This window comes from Oncorhynchus mykiss, chromosome 12 (assembly GCF_013265735.2).
Source record: "Oncorhynchus mykiss isolate Arlee chromosome 12, USDA_OmykA_1.1, whole genome shotgun sequence".
Classification (NCBI taxonomy): Eukaryota; Metazoa; Chordata; class Actinopteri; order Salmoniformes; family Salmonidae; genus Oncorhynchus; species Oncorhynchus mykiss.
Window position 1 is genome coordinate 60,845,965 of NC_048576.1, and position 23,602 is coordinate 60,869,566.

At 38.4% G+C, this 23,602-nt stretch overlaps 1 long non-coding RNA gene across 6 annotated transcripts; it reads right to left on the minus strand.

The window, feature by feature from the left end:
• Positions 1 to 812: 812 nt before the first annotated feature.
• LOC110539112 lies at positions 813 to 23,248 on the minus strand. Of its 6 annotated transcripts, none has more exons than XR_005035058.1 (6): positions 21,116 to 21,707; positions 4,547 to 4,707; positions 3,150 to 4,118; positions 2,413 to 2,913; positions 2,180 to 2,299; positions 813 to 1,362 (listed from the first exon to the last, which is right to left on the minus strand). It is a non-coding gene; the product is annotated as an uncharacterized LOC110539112 (long non-coding RNA). The 6 variants fall into 6 exon arrangements; XR_002475859.2 differs by having other exon boundaries at positions 2,413 to 2,560; positions 2,769 to 4,118; XR_002475858.2 differs by lacking the exon at positions 21,116 to 21,707 and adding an exon at positions 23,177 to 23,248 and having other exon boundaries at positions 2,413 to 4,118.
• Positions 23,249 to 23,602: the final 354 nt, after the last annotated feature.

Below are 23,602 nucleotides of genomic sequence, written 5' to 3' on the forward strand. Positions count from 1 at the left end.
AATCAGAGACAACGATAAACAGCTGCCTCTGATTGGGAACCATACCAGGCCAACAGAAATAAACAACCTTTATTACCCACCCTAGTCACACCCCGACCTAACCAAAATAGAGAATAAAAAAGCTCTATGGTCAGGGCGTGAAAGTCCCACTTGTGCTTCTCCACTACCCTCAAACTTGCTGCACCACGACCTGTGTACTAACTACAGTGTCTAATTGCCATAACATGCAAATGAAATGTCCATATTTACTGAAAGATTTGTAAGTCCCTTGACATACATGACTTAACTACTTTGAATAATTCTCAGTTTACCCACTAATAAATCATACATTTGTATTCCTGTGTCCGATTGATTATGGTTGTAATGTTTTTGAAAACTTTCACTACAACTTTTTTTTTTTTGCTGATGGGAAAATCCTGTCGGAAACATTCATATCAATTATTTTGGGACACATCAATTAACATTGGCTGCAGTATTCTGAATTCACTAGGTGGTCATGCAATAAATGTTTTGGACAATTCCCCTTAAATCAAATCAAAATGTATGTCACATGCGCCAAATACAACAGGTGTCGAGACCTTAGTGAAATGCTTACTTACAAGCCCTTAACCAACAATACCGTGTCAAGAAAAGTAAATAATTAAAGAGCATCAGTAAAAATAACAATAGCGAGCCTATATACAGGGGATACCGGTACAGAGAATGTGCGGGGGCACTGGTAAGTCAAGTTTTATATATATATATATATTATATACACACACACACACACGTAGGTAGATGTCACGATAGTGTGTAGAGACGGACCAAGGAGGTTGAGTTCCACATCTTTATTTCTAAGTGAAACTTAAGCAAAACAATAAAGAAACGTGACTAAGTGGTGCAAATGCACAAAATAATATCCCACAAACACAGGTGGGAAAAACAACTACTTAGAGACAACGATTACCAGCTGCCTCTAATTGGGAATCATACAAATCACCACCATAGAAAATAAACTGGAACACCACAGAAATAAATAAACTAGATCACCCCCAGTCACACCCTGACCTACTTCACCATAGAGAAACAATGTCTCTTTATGGTCAGGGCGCGACAGTAGAGATATTGAAGTGACTATGCATAGATAGAGTATCAGCAAATTAGTCTGGGTAGCCATTTGATTAGATGTTCAGTAGTCTTATGGCTTGGGGGTATAATCTGTTTAGAAGCCTCTTGGACCTAGACTTGGCGCTCCGGTACAGCTTGCCGTGCGGTTGCAGAGAACTGTAGCTGTGGCTCCACTGGCAATCCCAGCCTAGGAATGCTGAAGCTCCAGAAGTGAAAATGAAAACCTTCTCCATGGTTAAAGGGTATGTGTTCCCCCTGAAAAAAAGGAAAGTGGGGGACATTAAGTCCATAAGTAACACTTGTTGGAGAACACAATACTCTTAAGTGAAAGTAGTTTGGGTTTAATAATGGAAGAATAATGCTGTCCCACAGTTGAGTGATTAGGTGATGTTTTACTGATGTGGGCCGTGTTACTTCAATGATCATGGTTTTGCATCTAACCTTCCACCTCCAGAAGTCAGTCCCTCCAGAAACATATTACTCTTTATTGCTCTTTGATTGGTACCAGGTGGGGAGCGCTCTGTTTTGAAAAGAGAAGCTATGTCTTTGGCCAAAAGAGGTTTCTCAGCGTAGATGAAAACCTCTCTGAAGAGGCTTGAGTGTCTATTCATGTAAGGCATGAGACAAACACTCCAGACCCTCTTTGAATCTATAAAGTAAAAACAAGTCTATGAATTTACCCTGAAGAATTTAACTAAACTTGAGATCCCTTAGATATGGAAACACTACTCAAGAGCATCCCGTATCCTGCTTTCTAAGTAGAACTTTGTGGCTGACTCCACCAGAGAATCCCTCTCCAATGTACGAATGTATCACACTGGACCCAACATGACCACTTCCTGTGCCTCGTCAAAAGTTTGTGCTAACTGGATCTTAGATTGTTTATTGAACTGTGTTTTGGGACAAATGAGCAAAACAATAAACTGATTATCACTGCCCTTAAAAATTGACTGCCAACAAAAATAAACCAAATCCATGTGGAAAAGTTGTCATGAACTACAACCCCCAAAATGTTCAAACTTACGTGCAAATTAACAGTAACATAACATTTATCACAGTTTAAAGTACTTACCTTCTCCAACTTCTCTCTGAAGTCATATTCCGCAATTTTTTTCAGTTCTGGCACAGGAGGTTGTAGGTCACACACGTGTCTGTATAGCCTCTGAAAAAATGTCTCTACACCCCCATGTTGCTGTCACACAGAAGACAAACAGTAAATAAGGGACATATTACATAGAAAAATGAAATGTTTTACTCAAGTCATATATATTGCCATAAACAAATGTCTTTGTTGGTGTAACTCACCTTGAGAGTTGCAAGAAAGGCCTTTTTGTCAATCAGGTCCCTCAAATATTGCAGAGGAATGGATGGCACTCATTAGCAGCCAGAGAATTTCTCTTGGGGGACCATCCTCATCAGCTGCCCCTTTTCCGTCAGCATCCCTAAACCATGTCTATATTTGCCTCCGGATTAAAGTGGGCTCTCTTATTAAAGCCTCTCCTTGCACAATCATAAACGTTGTCCCTCATGTTAATTTGGTTGGCATCTCATTAACTTCAGTGTTTGGAGGTCAACACCAAAAGAGACATTCAGAATAACAAAGCTCAGATACTTCTCACAATTTATCTGTAATAAGACAATTATTTACAGGGATGACTTACTCATTGTCATCACCAACATCAACAGAAGAGTGTGGTGGACGATACGCCTCAGGGAATGGTGGAAGGGAGGCCACAGGAAGTGGTATAGGTGGAGAGGGGCCACAAGAAGTGTAGTCACAGGAATAGGTGCTGCCACAAGTATAGCCTCATTTGTAGAAATAGTCAGTAAAAGGTAATTTAAAGGCTTATACATTTCAAAAACATAGAGAAAGCAATAAAGCTGTCCAACATAATGTGAGTGCGTTCTGAAAATGATTTACAGAAAAAAAATGTAGCCGCATGCATCACTCACTATAGAATGTAATCAATGTGTAGGTCAAGACGACATTTTAAGGATGCATGTAGCTCTATTTTTTAAATAATATTTTCAATATGTATTACATTCAACAAGCAGACAGTGTTTTCTCCTCCATGGTCCGTCCTAACTCTGGAGGGAACGCCATATCTGGAGACAGCATTCATGAAGCAATGCATTACAGTACTGCTGCGATTGTTGCTGGAAGCACGAAGAAACACAACAAGGCAGCTGTACCCATCAATGCCACCATGTATAACTATCCTCCACTTAAATCAGAAAACACAGCACTGGTTGATACAAAAGCTGAACACATGAAATATACAAACATCACAATCCTCCTTTACCACTTAGATGCTGCATCAGGTTCCTGCAGTATATAACAAAGCAGCAGACCCGATATTAAATTAACATCCAAAATGTGGAACAATGTTAATGAATTAAGTTAATGAGTCAAGAGGACAGACTCTCCTGTTGTTCACGCTTAGGCACAAATACTTTGTTCCAACCGTTTTTGCCTCAGTATGTCCTCAATATAAGCATGTTTGTTAATTTCATGATGCAGATATTCTATCGATCACAGAAGTAGCAGAAACACAATAAAACAATTATTATCCACATGATTGATATATTGGGCCATTGCTTGCTAAACTGAAATGTTAGTTGTTGATGAACAAGTTGATGAACAATTTGAGATGTTACAATGTACAACTTCTCACCAGTGATATAGATAATTGGGTCGATCACAAAGATACACCTACCTTATCAGTTTGTGGTTTCCATCAAGGTGCCATAACGAGTTTTGTCCAGCAACACGTTATGACCTTCTATGTAGCATCTGCGACATGGCTCTGAGGGCAGCCGCCCTCAGGTTAACACGAATCATGCTGTCCCTCACTCTGCGTCTCTGCACCCGGATTCCCAATGCCCTTAATTGTGCTCGAACAGCCTCCGGTCGAAGTTTGTCGTTCCCAGCCACCAAGTCCTTAATCTTTTCATCCAGAGCCAAGTCTGACATGTCAGAATATAACGGTGCATGTGACAGATTGAAGTGTCTGGGAAAAAAAGTGTAACAATGGACAGGGATGAGGTAATGTAAAATATCATCAGTCATTTTAAAGTCCTGTCTTGATTGTAGTCATTCTAAAATTGTTTGATTGGTAAGAAACTGGAAACCATGCATTTAAAGTCATTTTAAAGTCCTGTCTTGATTGTAGTCATTCTAAAATTGTTTGATTGGTAAGAAACTAAAGTCTGTAGTTTATATTTTTTATTTGACCTTTATTTAACTAGGCAAGTCAGTTAATTAAGAACAAATTATTATTTTCAATGACGGCCTAGGAACAGTTGGTTAACTGCCTGTTCAGGGGCAGAACGACAGCTCGGGGGTTTGAACTCGCAACCTTACTCGTTACTTGTCCAACGCTCTAACCACTAGGCTACCCTGCCGCCCCTTATAGCATTACGTCCAAGAATAACTGACCTTAGACTATGTTTGAGTGTTGATCAATGTAGAATATCTGCCATCTGAGACGCACTGAAAGCACAGGACATCAGAAACTTCAGTTGCTCTTGAGTGATGGCATAAACAAGGTGCCCCTCTAGCTCCTCTCCAAGTCCGAGGAGCACGGTAACCGGAACTGGCTGTAACAATGATACACTGTTTAGGCTACTTAATGTATTGTCACACCACCCGACCCCTCATTCCAAAAACACTTTGAAATTACAGTAACTGTCACAAATTGTGGCCAAGTAATGTTTTTATAATATTGGATTTTTAACCAAGACATAAATTGAAATGTTGACCAAAAACAAATACAATGGGCAGCAGGAGAAGGAAGAGTGAAAAAAACAGTAAACCCAACCAAACCCACTACAATGCTGCTTACGCATGCCAGCCAGAGGAACGAATCTCCTGAATGAACTGAGATACTTGATCAATTAGATCTGCTGAAGCAACATTTATCAGCCTCCCCCTATCCCAGTCAAGGCACCTCTGCATGGTTTCCATTCTGCAAGACGACATTTTTGTGAAAATAGAGACCATAGGACTGCGATTCCTGTTAAAACAGTGCCATAGTACTAACGTTAACGTTCCTGGTTCTGAAGTTGTTCATTTCTGCATCATAGGCTTAGATGAAATATTAACATACCTTAAGGGAACATTTCGGCATTTCGTGTATGATCAGTGAGAAAGTCCATATTGCAAATGTACGGTCCCTTACCCGACGTCCGAAATCGTTTGTAAAATTCGCGGTCGGCGTCGGGCCGTGCGGTAGGGCCAGACCTACCGGGAAGTCATCGAATGAACTTTGTCGGACTTTCGGTTCCCGTTTAAAAAAAAAAACAAGTTTCGGACCGTTTTTCCGCCGTCCCGGACACTCCCACCAGATGGCATACGGAATCATATGGCAATTTGGCAAAACATCACGAATCGCGACGGGGCCTTATCTCAAAAACTGAAAATATTTCGAAGCCGAAACTTGGCGAGCGTAGGTTTGGCTCAAGGGGCAGTTGGCCCCGAACGGGATGGCGTCTAGGCCTCGACGGTTTTTGAGCTACGGCCATTTTTCTGGGATTAAAGGCTTAAAATGGAAGTAGAGAAATTATTTTTCCACTTCGGGTCAAAGCCAAGGAGCCTCCGGTGTCAATAAAAAAAGAACCAGCCATTTATCTATCGTCATTTAAGAGAAACGGAACAATGACAAATTGGTGATGGTCACAAATAGGCGTTTTTTTTTTTCAACGGTTACAGATCCAGTTGCAGGGTGTTCATACGAATCTTTTTAAAGTGTGCTGCGGAGCTCTGCGACATTTCTGTGATTTTCTATGATTTTCTGAAATAACACAATAACCGACCATTAGAATAGTAGGCCCAAAATGAAGCCTGCCCCACAATGTCATTTGCTTTTGAGTGACAGTGAGAGAACCGTTAGGGTGAGAAGAAAAATTCCACCACATGAATGTTCCTAAGGTCCTCCCGATCTCAACAAGCCTAACCTTGACCGTGTGGCATTAACCCTTCACAGTAAAACAGGGTTTTTTGATCTCACAGATTACAGTTTCATCTCTCCCCATAGGAATACATTGCCTGCACCCCTAATTTCAACCTGAGGCCTATGTGGGTTATGAATGCCGTATGAACCTGTCTTCGGTACCAGTCCATCAGGCCACTATGAGGTCTACCTGTGTCGATTCTAAGCTTCCTGGACCAACCGGAAGTGGTTCAAATGCCCCTAAAAGTGTTTACCCATACACTGCATGCAGTTTGATAGACATAGTGCATTCAACCCTGTGTAGATCAGTCAATTCTTAACGTAAGGACTTAAAACTCAGGATTCTGTAACAGCATACCCCAATGAGGATATGTGGTGACTTATAGCTTCCTGTGCCAACCGGAAGTGCCATAATTGGTGTCTCAGGGGCTGTTTCGAAGGGTTAAAAAATTCAGATCTGTCCAAAACTTCATATATGTGATTAGGCAACCCCCATGAACTGTAAATCAGTCATTTTTCCCAAAAAAAATCAAAGGAAAAAAAATTTGCACTAAAACACAACTTGGATGGAGGGACGTATTGGGGTGCGTAGAGACAGACAGTGGCCGCAATAGTTAGCTTTGTTCGAGCTAAAAAAGAACGGTCGGACCTAGAGTTCCGAAACTTTAGAAACCTGTTCTAGACCTCCGGGCCATGGTGCGTGGCGAGTTACGTGGCTCTAGATGGTTCTCGGACCGAGAAACAGCCTCGTACATTCGCAATAACTTCAATTCATTTTTGCATCACGAAAATGACGACGTTTAGAAAAGTCTCAGAGACGCAAGGCTAGGTGCGTTGAAACCGGCTCGGCCCATAGAGACGGACCCCAAAGTTTCTGTCCGATAGCTCGTTCAAGGACCCCGTAGCAAGTCATGGAAAATAGTGGATTTTCAGCACCAATTAGGGTTTTTCTCGGACACCAAATGACCTATCGAGCCGAAACTCGGGATTCGGGGTCGCCTCACATAGGACTTCACATAATGTCCGAACTGGACCCGCAGCTAGAACGTAACTATGTGTTTTACCTTTTTATTATGTTTTAAACTAGAGGCGCTGTGAATTATGGGACTGCTCTGACATATATGATAGTTGGCATCTAAATGAGTAGGAAACAGTGGGTTTGGTGTCATAATGACATCTAATTGACTGATGGACACTGACTTGCTAGTTGACTTTTGTACATTTGCAATATGTTTAAACAGAGAGGGACCATCACCAAAATGGCATTCTGAAATCAACACAAAAAATGGCATCACCATAGTCTCCAGACTGTGCTGAGTTCAACGAGCTATCCCGCTTGACCGTAGCTCGCTCGGTCTAGGCGCAGCAACCATTAGAATATTAGGCCCAAAATGAAGCCTGCCCCACAATGTCATTTGCTTTTGAGTGACAGTGAGAGAACCGTTAGGGTGAGAAGAAAAATTCCACCATAGGAATGTTCCTAAGGTCCTCCCGATCTGAACAAGCCTAACCTTGACCGTGTGGCATTAACCCTTAACAGTAAAACAGTGTTTTTTGATCTCACAGATTACAGTGTCATCTCTCCCCATAGGAATACATAGCCTGCACCACAAAATTCAACCTGAGGCCTATGTGGGTTATGAATGCCGTATGAACCTGTCTTCGGTACCAGTCCATCAGGCCACTATGAGGTCTACCTGTGTTGATTCTAAGCTTCCTGGACCAACCGGAAGTGGTTCAAATCACCCTAAAAGTGTTTACCCATACACTGCCTGCAGTTTGATAGACATGGTGCATTCAACCCTGTGTAGATCAGTCAATTCTTAACGTAAAGACTTAAAACTCGGGATTCTGTAAGTGGCCATGTCAATCAAGACATGTGGTGATTTATAGCTTCCTGTGCCAACCGGAAGTGCCATAATTGGTGTCTCAGGGGCTGTTTCGAAGGGTTAAAAAATTCAGATCTGTCCAAAACTTCATATATGTGATTAGGCAACCCCCATGAACTGTAAATCAGTCATTTTTCCCCAAAAAAATCAAAGGAAAAAAAAATTGCACTAAAACACAACTTGGATGGAGGGACGTATTGGGGTGCGTAGAGACAGACAGTGGCCGCAATAGTTAGCTTTGTTCTAGCTAAAAAAGAACGGTCGGACCTAGAGTTCCGAAACTTTAGAAACCTGTTCTAGACCTCCGGGCCATGGTGCGTGGCGAGTTACGTGGCTCTAGACGGTTCTCGGACCGAGAAACAGCCTCGTACATTCGCAATAACTTCAATTCATTTTTGCATCACGAAAATGACGACGTTTAGAAAAGTCTCAGAGACGCAAGGCTAGGTGCGTTGAAACCGGCTCGGCCCATAGAGACGGACCCCAAAGTTTCTGTCCGATAGCTCGTTCAAGGACCCCGTGGCAAGGCATGGAAATAAGTGGATTTTCAGCACCAATTAGGGTTTTTCTCGGACACCAAATGACCTATCGAGCCGAAACTCGGGATTCGGGGTCGCCTCACATAGGACTTCACATAATGTCCGAACTGGACCCGCAGCTAGAACGTAACTATGTGTTTTACCTTTTTATTATGTTTTCAACTAGAGGCGCTGTGAATTATGGGCCTGCTCTGACATATGTGATAGTTGGCTACTAAATGAGTAGGAAAAAGTGGGTTTGGTGTCAATTGATATCCATTTGGTGTCATAATGACATCTAATTGACTGATGGACACTGACTTGCTAGTTGACTTTTGTACATTTGCAATATGTTTAAACGGAGAGGGACCATCACCAAAATGGCATTCTGAAATCAACACAAAAAATGGCATCACCATAGTCTCCAGACTGTTCTGAGTTCAACGAGCTATCCCGCTTGACCGTAGCTCGCTCGGTCTAGGCGCAGCGACCATTACAATAGTAGGCCCAAAATGAAGCCTGCACCACAATGTCATTTGCTTTTGGGTGACAGTGAGAGAACCGTTAGGGTGAGAAGAAAAATTCCACCACTTGAATGTTCCTAAGGTCCTCCCGATCTCAACAAGCCTAACCTTGACCGTGTGGCATTAACCCTTCACAGTAAAACAGGGTTTTTTGATCTCACAGATTACAGTGTCATCTCTCCCCATAGGAATACATTGCCTGCACCCCTAATTTCAACCTGAGGCCTATGTGGGTTATGAATGCCGTATGAACCTGTCTTCGGTACCAGTCCATCAGGCCACTATGAGGTCTACCTGTGTCGATTCTAAGCTTCCTGGACCAACCGGAAGTGGTTCAAATCACCCTAAAAGTGTTTACCCATACATTGCATGCAGTTTGATAGACATGGTGCATTCAACCCTGTGTAGATCAGTCAATTCTTAACGTAAGGACTTAAAACTCAGGATTCTGTAAGTGGCCATGTCAATCAAGACATGTGGTGATTTATAGCTTCCTGTGCCAACCGGAAGTGCCATAATTGGTGTCTCAGGGGCTGTTTCGAAGGGTTAAAAAAGTCAGATCTGTCCAAAACTTCATATATGTGATTAGGCAACCCCCATGAACTGTAAATCAGTCATTTTTCCCCAAAAAAATCAAAGGAAAAAAAAATTGCACTAAAACACAACTTGGATGGAGGGACGTATTGGGGTGCGTAGAGACAGACAGTGGCTCCAATAGTTAGCTTTGTTGGAGCTAAAAAAGAACCGTCGGACCTAGAGTTCCGAAACTTTAGAAACCTGTTCTAGACCTCCCGTAGATGGTGCGTGGTGAGTTACGTGGCTCTAGAAGGTTCTCGGACCGAGAAACAGCCTCGTACATTTGAAATAACTTCAATTCATTTTTGCATCACGAAAATGACGACATTTAGAAATGTCCCAGAGTCGCAAGACTAGGTGCATTGCGAACGTCTCGGCCCATATAGACAGACCCCAACGTTTCTGTCCGATATCTCATTCAAGGACCCCGTAGCAAGTCATGGAAAATAGTGGATTTTCAGCACCAATTAGGGTTTCTCTCGGACACCAAATGACCTATCGAGCCGAAACTTGGGATTCGGGGTCGCCTCAGCTAGGCCAACACATAACATAAGAAATGGACCCGCAGCTAGAACGTAACTACGTGTTTTATGGTTTTTTTATGGTTTGTACCGAAGGCGTTGTGAATTTTGGGCCAGCTCTGAAGTATGTAATAGTTGGCTACTAAACGAGTTGGAAAAAGTGGGTTTGGTGTCAGTTTGTATCAGTTTGGTGGTCAGAATGATATCTAATTGACTGATGGACTCTTGTCCACTTGACTCTTGTACATTTGCAATATGATTCTATAGTGAAAAAACATCACCAAAAGCGACATTCTGAAATCAACCCAAACGAGCGATTGAGATGACCCAGAATCACTGCAAAGCCATCCCGAGTTCATCGGGCCAGTCAATTTCACATTCCTGCAGGATTTTTATAGCATGACAAATTCGTGATGGTACCTGCCCATTAAAACATATTGCAAATGCACAGTGACTTTGAAAAAGTAAGAAACAAAAAAAAATACATCTAAAATTTTTTGAGCATGACAAATTCGTGATGGTACCTGCCCATTGAAACATATTCCAAATGCACAGTGACTTTGAAAAAGTAAGGAAACAAAAAAAAATACATCTAAAATTTTTTGAGCATGACAAATTCGTGATGGTACCTGCCCATTGAAACATATTGCAAATGCACAGTGACTTTGAAAAAGTAAGGAAACATAAACAAATTCGATAAACAAATTCGTGATGGTACCTGCCCATTGAAACATATTGCAAATGCACAGTGACTTTGAAAAAGTAAGGAAACATAAACAAATTCGATAAACAAATTCGTGATGGTACCTGCCCATTGAAACATATTGCAAATGCACAGTGACTTTGAAAAAGTAAGGAAACATAAACAAATTCGATGAACAAATTCGTGATGGTACCTGCCCATTAAAACATATTCCAAATGCACAGTGACTTTGAAAAAGTAAGAAACAAAAAAAAATACATCTAAAAAATTTTGAGCATGACAAATTCGTGATGGTACCTGCCCATTGAAACATATTGCAAATGCACAGTGACTTTGAAAAAGTAAGGAAACATAAACAAATTCGATAAACAAATTCGTGATGGTACCTGCCCATTAAAACATATTCCAAATGCACAGTGACTTTGAAAAAGTAAGAAACAAAAAAAAATACATCTAAAAAATTTTGAGCATGACAAATTCGTGATGGTACCTGCCCATTGAAACATATTGCAAATGCACAGTGACTTTGAAAAAGTAAGGAAACATAAACAAATTCGATAAACAAATTCGTGATGGTACCTGCCCATTGAAACATATTGCAAATGCACAGTGACTTTGAAAAAGTAAGGAAACATAAACAAATTCGATAAACAAATTCGTGATGGTACCTGCCCATTAAAACATATTCCAAATGCACAGTGACTTTGAAAAAGTAAGAAACAAAAAAAAAATACATCTAAAAATTTTTGAGCATGACAAATTCGTGATGGTACCTGCCCATTGAAACATATTGCAAATGCACAGTGACTTTGAAAAAGTAAGGAAACATAAACAAATTCGATAAACAAATTCGTGATGGTACCTGCCCATTGAAACATATTGCAAATGCACAGTGACTTTGAAAAAGTAAGGAAACATAAACAAATTCGATAAACAAATTCGTGATGGTACCTGCCCATTGAAACATATTGCAAATGCACAGTGACTTTGAAAAAGTAAGGAAACATAAACAAATTCGATAAACAAATTCGTGATGGTACCTGCCCATTAAAACATATTCCAAATGCACAGTGACTTTGAAAAAGTAAGGAAACATAAACAAATTCGATAAACAAATTCGTGATGGTACCTGCCCATTAAAACATATTCCAAATGCACAGTGACTTTGAAAAAGTAAGGAAACATAAACAAATTCGATAAACAAATTCGTGATGGTACCTGCCCATTAAAACATATTCCAAATGCACAGTGACTTTGAAAAAGTAAGAAACAAAAAAAAATACATCTAAAAAATTTTGAGCATGACAAATTCGTGATGGTACCTGCCCATTGAAACATATTGCAAATGCACAGTGACTTTGAAAAAGTAAGGAAACATAAACAAATTCGATGAACAAATTCGTGATGGTACCTGCCCATTAAAACATATTCCAAATGCACAGTGACTTTGAAAAAGTAAGAAACAAAAAAAAATACATCTAAAAAATTTTGAGCATGACAAATTCGTGATGGTACCTGCCCATTGAAACATATTGCAAATGCACAGTGACTTTGAAAAAGTAAGGAAACATAAACAAATTCGATAAACAAATTCGTGATGGTACCTGCCCATTAAAACATATTCCAAATGCACAGTGACTTTGAAAAAGTAAGAAACAAAAAAAAATACATCTAAAAAATTTTGAGCATGACAAATTCGTGATGGTACCTGCCCATTGAAACATATTGCAAATGCACAGTGACTTTGAAAAAGTAAGGAAACATAAACAAATTCGATAAACAAATTCGTGATGGTACCTGCCCATTGAAACATATTGCAAATGCACAGTGACTTTGAAAAAGTAAGGAAACATAAACAAATTCGATAAACAAATTCGTGATGGTACCTGCCCATTAAAACATATTCCAAATGCACAGTGACTTTGAAAAAGTAAGAAACAAAAAAAAAATACATCTAAAAAATTTTGAGCATGACAAATTCGTGATGGTACCTGCCCATTGAAACATATTGCAAATGCACAGTGACTTTGAAAAAGTAAGGAAACATAAACAAATTCGATAAACAAATTCGTGATGGTACCTGCCCATTGAAACATATTGCAAATGCACAGTGACTTTGAAAAAGTAAGGAAACATAAACAAATTCGATAAACAAATTCGTGATGGTACCTGCCCATTAAAACATATTCCAAATGCACAGTGACTTTGAAAAAGTAAGAAACAAAAAAAAATACATCTAAAATTTTTTGAGCATGACAAATTCGTGATGGTACCTGCCCATTGAAACATATTGCAAATGCACAGTGACTTTGAAAAAGTAAGGAAACATAAACAAATTCGATAAACAAATTCGTGATGGTACCTGCCCATTAAAACATATTCCAAATGCACAGTGACTTTGAAAAAGTAAGAAACAAAAAAAAATACATCTAAAAAATTTTGAGCATGACAAATTCGTGATGGTACCTGCCCATTGAAACATATTGCAAATGCACAGTGACTTTGAAAAAGTAAGGAAACATAAACAAATTCGATAAACAAATTCGTGATGGTACCTGCCCATTAAAACATATTCCAAATGCACAGTGACTTTGAAAAAGTAAGAAACAAAAAAAAATACATCTAAAAAATTTTGAGCATGACAAATTCGTGATGGTACCTGCCCATTGAAACATATTGCAAATGCACAGTGACTTTGAAAAAGTAAGGAAACATAAACAAATTCGATAAACAAATTCGTGATGGTACCTGCCCATTGAAACATATTGCAAATGCACAGTGACTTTGAAAAAGTAAGGAAACATAAACAAATTCGATAAACAAATTCGTGATGGTACCTGCCCATTAAAACATATTCCAAATGCACAGTGACTTTGAAAAAGTAAGGAAACAAAAAAAAATACATCTAAAAAATTTTGAGCATGACAAATTCGTGATGGTACCTGCCCATTGAAACATATTGCAAATGCACAGTGACTTTGAAAAAGTAAGGAAACATAAACAAATTCGATAAACAAATTCGTGATGGTACCTGCCCATTAAAACATATTCCAAATGCACAGTGACTTTGAAAAAGTAAGAAACAAAAAAAAATACATCTAAAAAATTTTGAGCATGACAAATTCGTGATGGTACCTGCCCATTGAAACATATTGCAAATGCACAGTGACTTTGAAAAAGTAAGGAAACATAAACAAATTCGATAAACAAATTCGTGATGGTACCTGCCCATTAAAACATATTCCAAATGCACAGTGACTTTGAAAAAGTAAGAAACAAAAAAAAATACATCTAAAATTTTTTGAGCATGACAAATTCGTGATGGTACCTGCCCATTGAAACATATTGCAAATGCACAGTGACTTTGAAAAAGTAAGGAAACATAAACAAATTCGATAAACAAATTCGTGATGGTACCTGCCCATTAAAACATATTCCAAATGCACAGTGACTTTGAAAAAGTAAGAAACAAAAAAAAATACATCTAAAAAATTTTGAGCATGACAAATTCGTGATGGTACCTGCCCATTGAAACATATTGCAAATGCACAGTGACTTTGAAAAAGTAAGGAAACATAAACAAATTCGATAAACAAATTCGTGATGGTACCTGCCCATTAAAACATATTCCAAATGCACAGTGACTTTGAAAAAGTAAGAAACAAAAAAAAATACATCTAAAATTTTTTGAGCATGACAAATTCGTGATGGTACCTGCCCATTGAAACATATTGCAAATGCACAGTGACTTTGAAAAAGTAAGGAAACATAAACAAATTCGATAAACAAATTCGTGATGGTACCTGCCCATTAAAACATATTCCAAATGCACAGTGACTTTGAAAAAGTAAGAAACAAAAAAAAATACATCTAAAAAATTTTGAGCATGACAAATTCGTGATGGTACCTGCCCATTGAAACATATTGCAAATGCACAGTGACTTTGAAAAAGTAAGGAAACATAAACAAATTCGATAAACAAATTCGTGATGGTACCTGCCCATTAAAACATATTCCAAATGCACAGTGACTTTGAAAAAGTAAGGAAACAAAAAAAAATACATCTAAAAATTTTTGAGCATGACAAATTCGTGATGGTACCTGCCCATTGAAACATATTGCAAATGCACAGTGACTTTGAAAAAGTAAGGAAACATAAACAAATTCGATAAACAAATTCGTGATGGTACCTGCCCATTAAAACATATTGCAAATGCACAGTGACTTTGAAAAAGTAAGGAAACATAAACAAAAAAACATCCCAAAAAATGTTGGGTAACCAGCTGCATATTTTAGATCACAAGCTTGAATTTTGAGCATGACAAATTCGTGATGGTACCTGCCCATTAAAACATATTGCAAATGCACAGTGACTTTGAAAAAGTAAGGAAACATAAACAAAAAAACATCCCAAAAATGTTTTTTTGGGTTACCAGTTGCATATTTTAGATCACCAGGTGCACATTTCAGGTCACCAGGTGCACATTTCAGATCACCAGGTGCACGGAGGAAAATATTTACTTTTGACTTTGACTTTTGACTTCCTATGACATCATATTGCAAATGGAGAAAACATATGCCTTATGCACAAGTAAAACAAAAAGAAATATGTAATACAAGTTGACCAAGGTATAGTTTGAGCAAAGTAAAGTTTGAATTTTGAGCATGACAAATTTGTGATGGTACCTGCCCATTAAAACATATTGCAAATGTACAGTGACTTTGAAAAAGTAAGGAAACATAAACAAAAAAACATCCCAAAATTTTTTTTTTGGGTTACCAGTTGCATATTTTAGATCACCAGGTGCACATTTCAGGTCACCAGGTGCACATTTCAGATCACCAGGTGCACGGAGGAAAATATTTACTTTTGACTTTGACTTTTGACTTCCTATGACATCATATTGCAAATGGAGAAAACATATGCCTTATGCACAAGTAAAACAAAAAGAAATATGTAATACAAGTTGACCAAGGTATAGTTTGAGCAAAGTAAAGTTTGAATTTTGAGCATGACAAATTCGTGATGGTATCTGCCCATTAAAACATATTGCAAATGCACAGTGACTTTGAAAAAGTAAGGAAACATAAACAAAAAAAATCCAAAAAATTTTGTTGCACATTTTAGATCATCAGTTGCACGGAGGAAAATATTTACTTTTGACTTAGACTTTTGACTTCCTATGACATCATATTGCAAATGGAGAAAACATATGCCTTATGCACAAGTAAAAAAAATATGATAATAAAGCATGACTAAAGTATGTTGATAAAGTTCTTATACATGTGTTATTGACACAAAAATCGAAATAATTTTGAAAAAAGGTCAAGAAAGCACTTTTTTAAGGATGTATGAAGTTTTTTACCAAATTTTGACATTTTTGACTTTTGACTTTTGACTTCCTATGAAATCATATTCCAAATGGAGAAAACATATGCCTTATGCACAAGTAAAAAAATATATATATATATGATAATAAAGTATGACTAAAGTATGTTGATAAAGTTCTTATACATGTGTAATTGACACAAAAATCGAAAGAATTTTGAAAAAAGGTCCAGAAAGCACTTTTTTAAGGATGTGTGAAGTTTTTTACCAAATTTTGACATTTTTGACTTTTGACTTTTGACTTCCTATGAAATCATATTGCAAATGGACAAAACATATGCCTTATGCGCATGTACTTAAAAAATATATATATATGATGACAAAAGTATACTCATACAGTACTTACCCATGTGTAATTGACAAAAAACTCGAAAGAATTTCGAAAAAAGGTCCAGAAAGCACTTTTTTAAGGGTTTTTAAGTTTTTTTTAAAAAATGTCATTTTTCAAAATTTGGCTTTTGGATGTTGACTTGGGTGCCATTTGCAATATGAAATGCCCCGGTGGAACGCACACGCCCCCTATTGGAATTTTGAAGTGTTACAATTGGCAATTGCCATATGGCATTTGCAATATACTTTGCATGAATCAACGCCAAATTGGGTGGTATTGACCATCGTGTATATGGTTTGTCCAATGCCAATATACCGCCATTTGTTTTTGTCCAAATCAGGGGGGTATTCCCTTACATTTCAAAGGGTATTCAAAAGTCATATCTGTGCTGTTGGAAAGCTGGTATGTTGTAGATATTAGCACCGTTTTTACAGGGTTGTCTTAGGTCAAATGAGCTTTCTGGGAGTTTTGTAAATGTTTTCATGCTAATCGTGAGCTAGCGCGGCTAAGGCTAGGTGGCATTGCAATTATAGTTAGCCAGCCTAAAAATATCTGAAAATACAAAAATGCCTAAAAATACAAAAACATGTTTCACGTCAGTACTCCGACAATAAATCACCTTTATGTAGCTAGCAGGGCTGTAAAAATGTTACAAGACTGCACCATTCACTGCAGCGAAGGCCAGGGTGTGCGGATCAACTTTATGATTAATAATAGTATTTAAAAATAATCAACCTTGTTAACGTGGACTCAATGACATCAATTCCAGGATTATCGAGTGCAGTCATTTAGGATCTGTTTGCAGCAGATAAGGAAGTTTATTTTCGCCATCTTCAATTGTTGCATCAAACTGACTGTACACTGATTATGGTTGAAGGGAAAGGAAAGGAGGAGCTAGGGAAATTGGCTAGTAAAATGTGCATATTAAGGAACGCGTTAAGTTAACGTGTAGGTGTATATTTAGCAGCTGTAGGCGTTGACGTGTGCAGGACCGCTTGCAGCCGTTTATTTAGCACATGTTGAACCGCTTGCAAGCACATTTGCAAGTGCTTATTTGACGCGTGTAGGCGCTAATTTAGCGAGTGAAGACGTTAATTTAATGCGTGCGCGTGTTAATTTAGAGCCTGCACTTTACACACGTAGTATTCAAAAGATTGCGTTTTGACCACGTGCTTTAAGACCCAAACGGCGTTCCATATCAAACAGCAGCAAACATGGGTTGATGTTCAAATCAGTCACATACACATGGTTAGCAGATGTTAATTTGAGTGTAGCGAAATGCTTGTGCTTATTTTTTTATTTAACCAGGAAGGGCTCATTGAGATTAAAATCTATTTTTCAAGAGCGCCCTGGCCAAGATAGGCAGCACCAAGTCATTACAACAACAAAAAATACAGACAGACAACATGAAAAACTACAAGTAATCCAGTAAAAACCATTGAATTCACAAGAGTATAAAACAGCAAATTAAAAACATTGACAGGTCAGGGAATCAGCCTCAAAATCCTTCATCAGTGATTTAAAAACACCAATCGGGACAGGTTCTTCCAGTTTAAAAAGTATTCTGTAAAAAGTGTTCCAAGACGATGGCGCAGAGTACATAAAAGCCCTTATACCAAATTCAGTTCGGACATTTGGAACAGTTAGCAGGATAAAGTCCAGCGAACGAAGAGAGTACCCACCACATTTCTGAACAATAAAAATGCACAAATAAAATGGTAATAAACCCAAAATGGCTTTGTAAATAAAAGTATACCAGTGACTGAGCCTACGAGTGACTAGAGAAGGCCAGCCAACCCTGGTATACAAAGTGCAGTGATGCGTAAGGGTTTTGCAGTTTAAAATAAATCTCAAAGTGCCATGGTAAAGAGTGTCAATTGATCTCAAACACTGTGCGGAAGCATTCATATATAAAATATCCCCATAGTCTAGTAAAGGCATAAATGTAGCTGATACTAGCCTCCTTCTGGCTTCAAAAGAAAAACAGGCCTTATTCCTAAAATAAAATCCCAATTTCAGCTTCAATTTTTTTGTAAGTTGTTGAATATGCAATTTAAGAGAGAGGCCGTCATCAATTAAAATTCCAAGATATTTATATGAGGTTACAACCTCAATCGCCTGACAGGTAGTAATAGGGGAAAGGTTCAGATGTCTATTTCTTGCATTAGAAAACACCATTAGTTTAGTTCTCAGTATTGAGAAAAAGCTTCAATTGACAAGGTATGTTGAACAGTATAAAAAGCAGTTTGCATGTTCTGGAAAGCTTTTGTAAGAGACGAGGCACAACAGTAAATAACAGTATCATCAGCATAAAAATGAAGTTGTGTATTTTGGACATTTTGTCTAAATCATTTATATAAATAGTGAATAAGAGAGGACCAAGTACAGAGCCTTTGGGGCACACCATTCAAGACAGACAATGTAACAGACATAAGCCCATCAAATTGAGTGCACTGAGTTCTATCAGACAAATAGTTAGCAAACCATGCAACTGCATGCTCCGAAAGACCTACACTCAATAATCTCTGCCTTAGTATAGCATGATCAACTGTATCAAAAGCCTTAGAGAGATCAATAAAAAGTGAGAGACAGTGCCGTTTTTTGTCAATGGCTTCAGTGATATAATTTAAAACCTTCATGGCTGCTGTAATTGTGCTATGCTTCTTCTTGAGCCCGATTGGTACATTGATAAAATAGAGTTAGTAAAAAAAAAAAAAAAAAAGTTTATTTTTTATTAAGTATTTTCCCCAGGGGTGACAGCTTTGAGATTGGCCTATAATTATTTAAAAGAGTTGGATCTCCCCCTTTTAAAAGTGGTAGGACAAATGCTGATTTCCAGATCTTTGGAATTTCATTACATTCCAGGGTTAGATTGAACAGAGATGTAAGTGGTTCAGCTATGAAATCAGCTGCCAGATTTAAAAAGCAGGGATCCAAAAGATCAGGACCTGCAGGCTTTCTCTGATCTAAGGATTTCAAGGCTTTATGTACCACCTGCACTGAGAATGGCAAAAAGCTAAATGTTTGACCAGCTCTCACTGGTTCATCCACACAGGGTTGTACAGAGACAGAGGACACTGAATCAAACAGCCTACCAGATGATACAAAGTGCTCATTGACACAATTCAGCATTTCAGTTGTCATATATAGCAGAGTCCTTCAAAACACATGACGGTAATTCATTAACATTACTGTTACCAGAAATAGACTTAATAGCCTTCCAAAACTTTCTAGGGTCATTCAGGTTATCAGTGGTAAGACATAAAATATTCAGACTTGGCCTTCCTGAGAAGAAAATAACACTTGTTTCGTAACTGCCTAAACATAAGCCAATCAGCATCAGAACAGATTTCCTTGCTTTAGCCCAGGCTAGATTAAGGTCGTGAATAATACAAGACAGCTCAGAAGAAAACCATGGATTATCCCGCCCTTTAACCCTGAACCTGCAGAATGGGGCATGTTTGTTTACTATTTGGGAAAAACCATCATGAAAGAATTCAGGCAGTTTCCACATCAGGGATAAGCTCAATCTTCCTCCAGTCAAAATAAAACAAATCATGAAAGAAAGCCAGCTCATTAAAACACTTCAAATTTCTCTTACGGATAAAACGTGGGTTTGTCTTTGGAACCTTCGTATTTCTAACAGCAACAACAGCACAATGGTCACTTAAATCATTACAAAAAACACCAACCGCAGAATATTTATGTGGAACATTTGTCAATATCAAATCAATCAGAGTAGATTTATCTGGGCATTTAAGATTTGGGCGAGTGGGTAAGTTAATCAACTGGGTAAGATTCATAGAATTACAAAACATTTTTAAATCATCAGACACAGGCTTTAACCAACAGCAGTTGAGATCACCAATCAAGATCATTTCACTGTAAAGAAGTTTAGACATAAGGTGCGTCAAAGAAGAAAATGCATCACCGAGAGCAGAGGGGGGTCTATAACAGCCAATCATAGTTATAGAGAGGCCCTTTGAAACCTCAATATTCAAAGCAAGAAACTGTTTACAAATAGTTTCAGACTTTGCCACACTTACATGGAATTTAGATTTTTACATATATAGCCACACCCCCACCTTAACCCGATCAGTGCGATAAACATTGTAACCACTTATACAAATATCCTTATCAAAAACAGACTTGCTGAGCCAGGTTTCAGAAAACACAATTACATCAGCATCAGTTGATTTAGCCCAAATCCTAACCCCATCCATTTTTGACAACAGTACATTTAAATGAAAAATACCAAAACCAGATCTTGATTTAAAATCAGAGGGGGTTTGGAGACATTGCATATCAGGGCCAGGGTTAGGTTGCACATTACCTGATATCAACAAAAGAAGAATAACTAGGCACCTCTGTTTAATAACCTTGCACGGCTTCTTTTTTTTAAGAGACCTACTGCAAGCGAATTCTGCAAGTGAGTTGCCAGACAATACAAAAGTAATTTAAAACCATTAGACTTTGGTAGTGACACAAATTCGTACTATTCACATCATGCCACAAATACATCGGCACTTGGACAAGTGAAAAAGAGCGAGTTCCTGCAGACAAAATGTCCAATGGACAGGAGAGCACATTGTCAAATGTACTCACCCAGCGACAATGTTCGTTTTCTCCAGAGTTCAGTAAAGTAAGTGCACAAAGCAATACCACGAAAACTGTCATTTTCTCCGACAAAAAAAATACAAAATTATAGGCCAACGAAGGTAAGGGGAGAGAGAGAGCGTGTATGTATGAGTCTGAATGTGAGTGTTTGCGCGTGTGAGTAGATTGGGTATTGATTGTTGAGCTGCCACTGACAGCCAGGCGAAGAGCAAAAAGGAGCAGCTTGGACAAGACACTCCGCAGACGAAGGAGGAACTCAGGCCAGCCAGAGATAGGGTTACTTTGGTAAACTTCAAGTAATGAAGTGCCGAGTTGAGCAGGACCCGTGATCTTTACACCAGCAAAAATAAAATAGTTTGCACTACACAACCATATATAAATAGGTTATTAGTAGGTTCAAATGTACTAGTCACAGACAAACGACTTAACATGCTGCCATCTTGGATTTGAGATGCAATTAAGGTACAGTTGAAACCAGAATTCATCCGTGAAGAGCACACTTCTCTTCTAGTTCCGACAATGCAGTAATATCTAACAAATTCACAACAACTACCTTATACACACAAATGTAAGGGATGAATAAGAATATGTACATATGCATATATGGATGAGTGATGGCAGTGCGGCATAGGCAAGATGCAGTAGATGGTATAGAACAGTATATACATATGAGATTAGTAGGGTAGGATATGTAAACATTATCAAAGTAGCGTTATTTAAGGTGACTGTTGATACCTTTATTAAGTCAACGTATTAAAGTGGCCAGAGATTTGAGTCTGTATGTTGGCAGCAGCCTCTCTATGTCAGTGATGGCTGTTTAACAGTCTGGTGGCCTTACTTTAGGCCTTACTGTAGCTAGCTAGCAAACGTCACCTAACCCACTAGCTAACATAACGAGTGACCTGTAATTTTAATGCAGCGAAAATGAGGACGTGATGGTTAAACCTCTCTGTGATAAGTGGGACCGTCCCACCTGGCCAAAATCCAGGGGAAATGCAGTGCGCCAAATTCAAATAAATTACTATAAAAATCTAACTTTCATTAAATCACACATGCAATTTAGCAAATTAATGCTACACTTGTTGTGAATCCAGCCAACATGTTAGATTTCAAAAAGGCTTTTCGGGCGAAAGCAAACGATGCTATTATCTGAGGATAGCACCTCGTAAACAAAAGAGAGAAAGCATATTTCAACCCTGCAAGCGTGATACAAAACGCAGAAATAAAAATATAATTCATGCCTTACCTTTGACAAGCTTCTTTTGTTGGCATTCCAATATGTCACATAAACATCACACATGGTCCTTTTGTTTGAGTAATTCAGTCAATATATATCCAAAATGTCCATTTATTTGGCGCGTTTGATCCAGAAAAACACCGGTTCCAAATTGAGCAATGTGACTACAAAATATCTCAAAAGTTACCTGTAAACTTTGCCAAAACATTTCAAACTGCTTTTGTAATACAACTGTAGGTATTTTTTTTACGTAAATAATCAATAAAATTGAAGACGGGATGATCTATGTTCAATACAGGAAGAAAACAAACTGAAGCTAGTTCTGGTCACGCAGAAAGCTAGCTATCTAACAGTACACTTCAAGTGACCCTCATTCAAGATGGCTGTACTTCTTCATTACACAAAGGAATAACCTCAACCAATTTCTAAAGACTGTTGACATTCAGTGGAAGCGATAGGAACTGCAAGAAGCCCCCTTAGATTCCCAATGAAAACCATTGAAAGGAGAGTGACCTAAAAAAAAAAAAATCTGAATGGTTTGTCCTCGAGGTTTCGCCTGCTAAATATGTTCTGTTATACTCACATACATTATTCTAACAGTTTTATAAACTTCAGAGTGTTTTCTATCCAAATCTACTAATAATATGCATATCTTATCTTCTGGGGATGAGTAGCAGGCAGTTGAATTTGGGCATGCATTTCATCCGGACGTGAAAATACGGCCTGTCACCAATAAGTAAAAAATGTGTTTTCTCGTGTTGAGTGTTAGAAGTAAAGAATTGTCTAACATATCCTTTGTTTGATCTACTTACTGGATGTCAGCCACCAACGACAGACCCAAAGTCAGATTCCCACACATGCACAGTACCTGCATCATGTGCTACTGCTGAGGGATGGGGGGTGAGAGGCAGTGGATCAAACCATTGTGAAGCAAAGGGCAGGGGGTCGCAATCTTTTGAAGCAAAAACGCGTTCTAACGCGTTCTTAAGTGTCTATAATCAGGACAAGTGCTTTCATTGCGTACTATTAATATTATTTAAATTAGTTATGTTTATAGTGATATATTGGGGGGACAAATCATATTTTTCCCATGATGGGGTGTCCTGTCCCATGCATGAGTTTATGCCGCGTTCACAACAACTGGGAACTCGGAACTGAGAAATCTCCGACTTCCATCTTCAGTGCATCCAAGACCACTTTGAACTCTGAAAAAAACAACCTCCGACTGAGAAAATTCG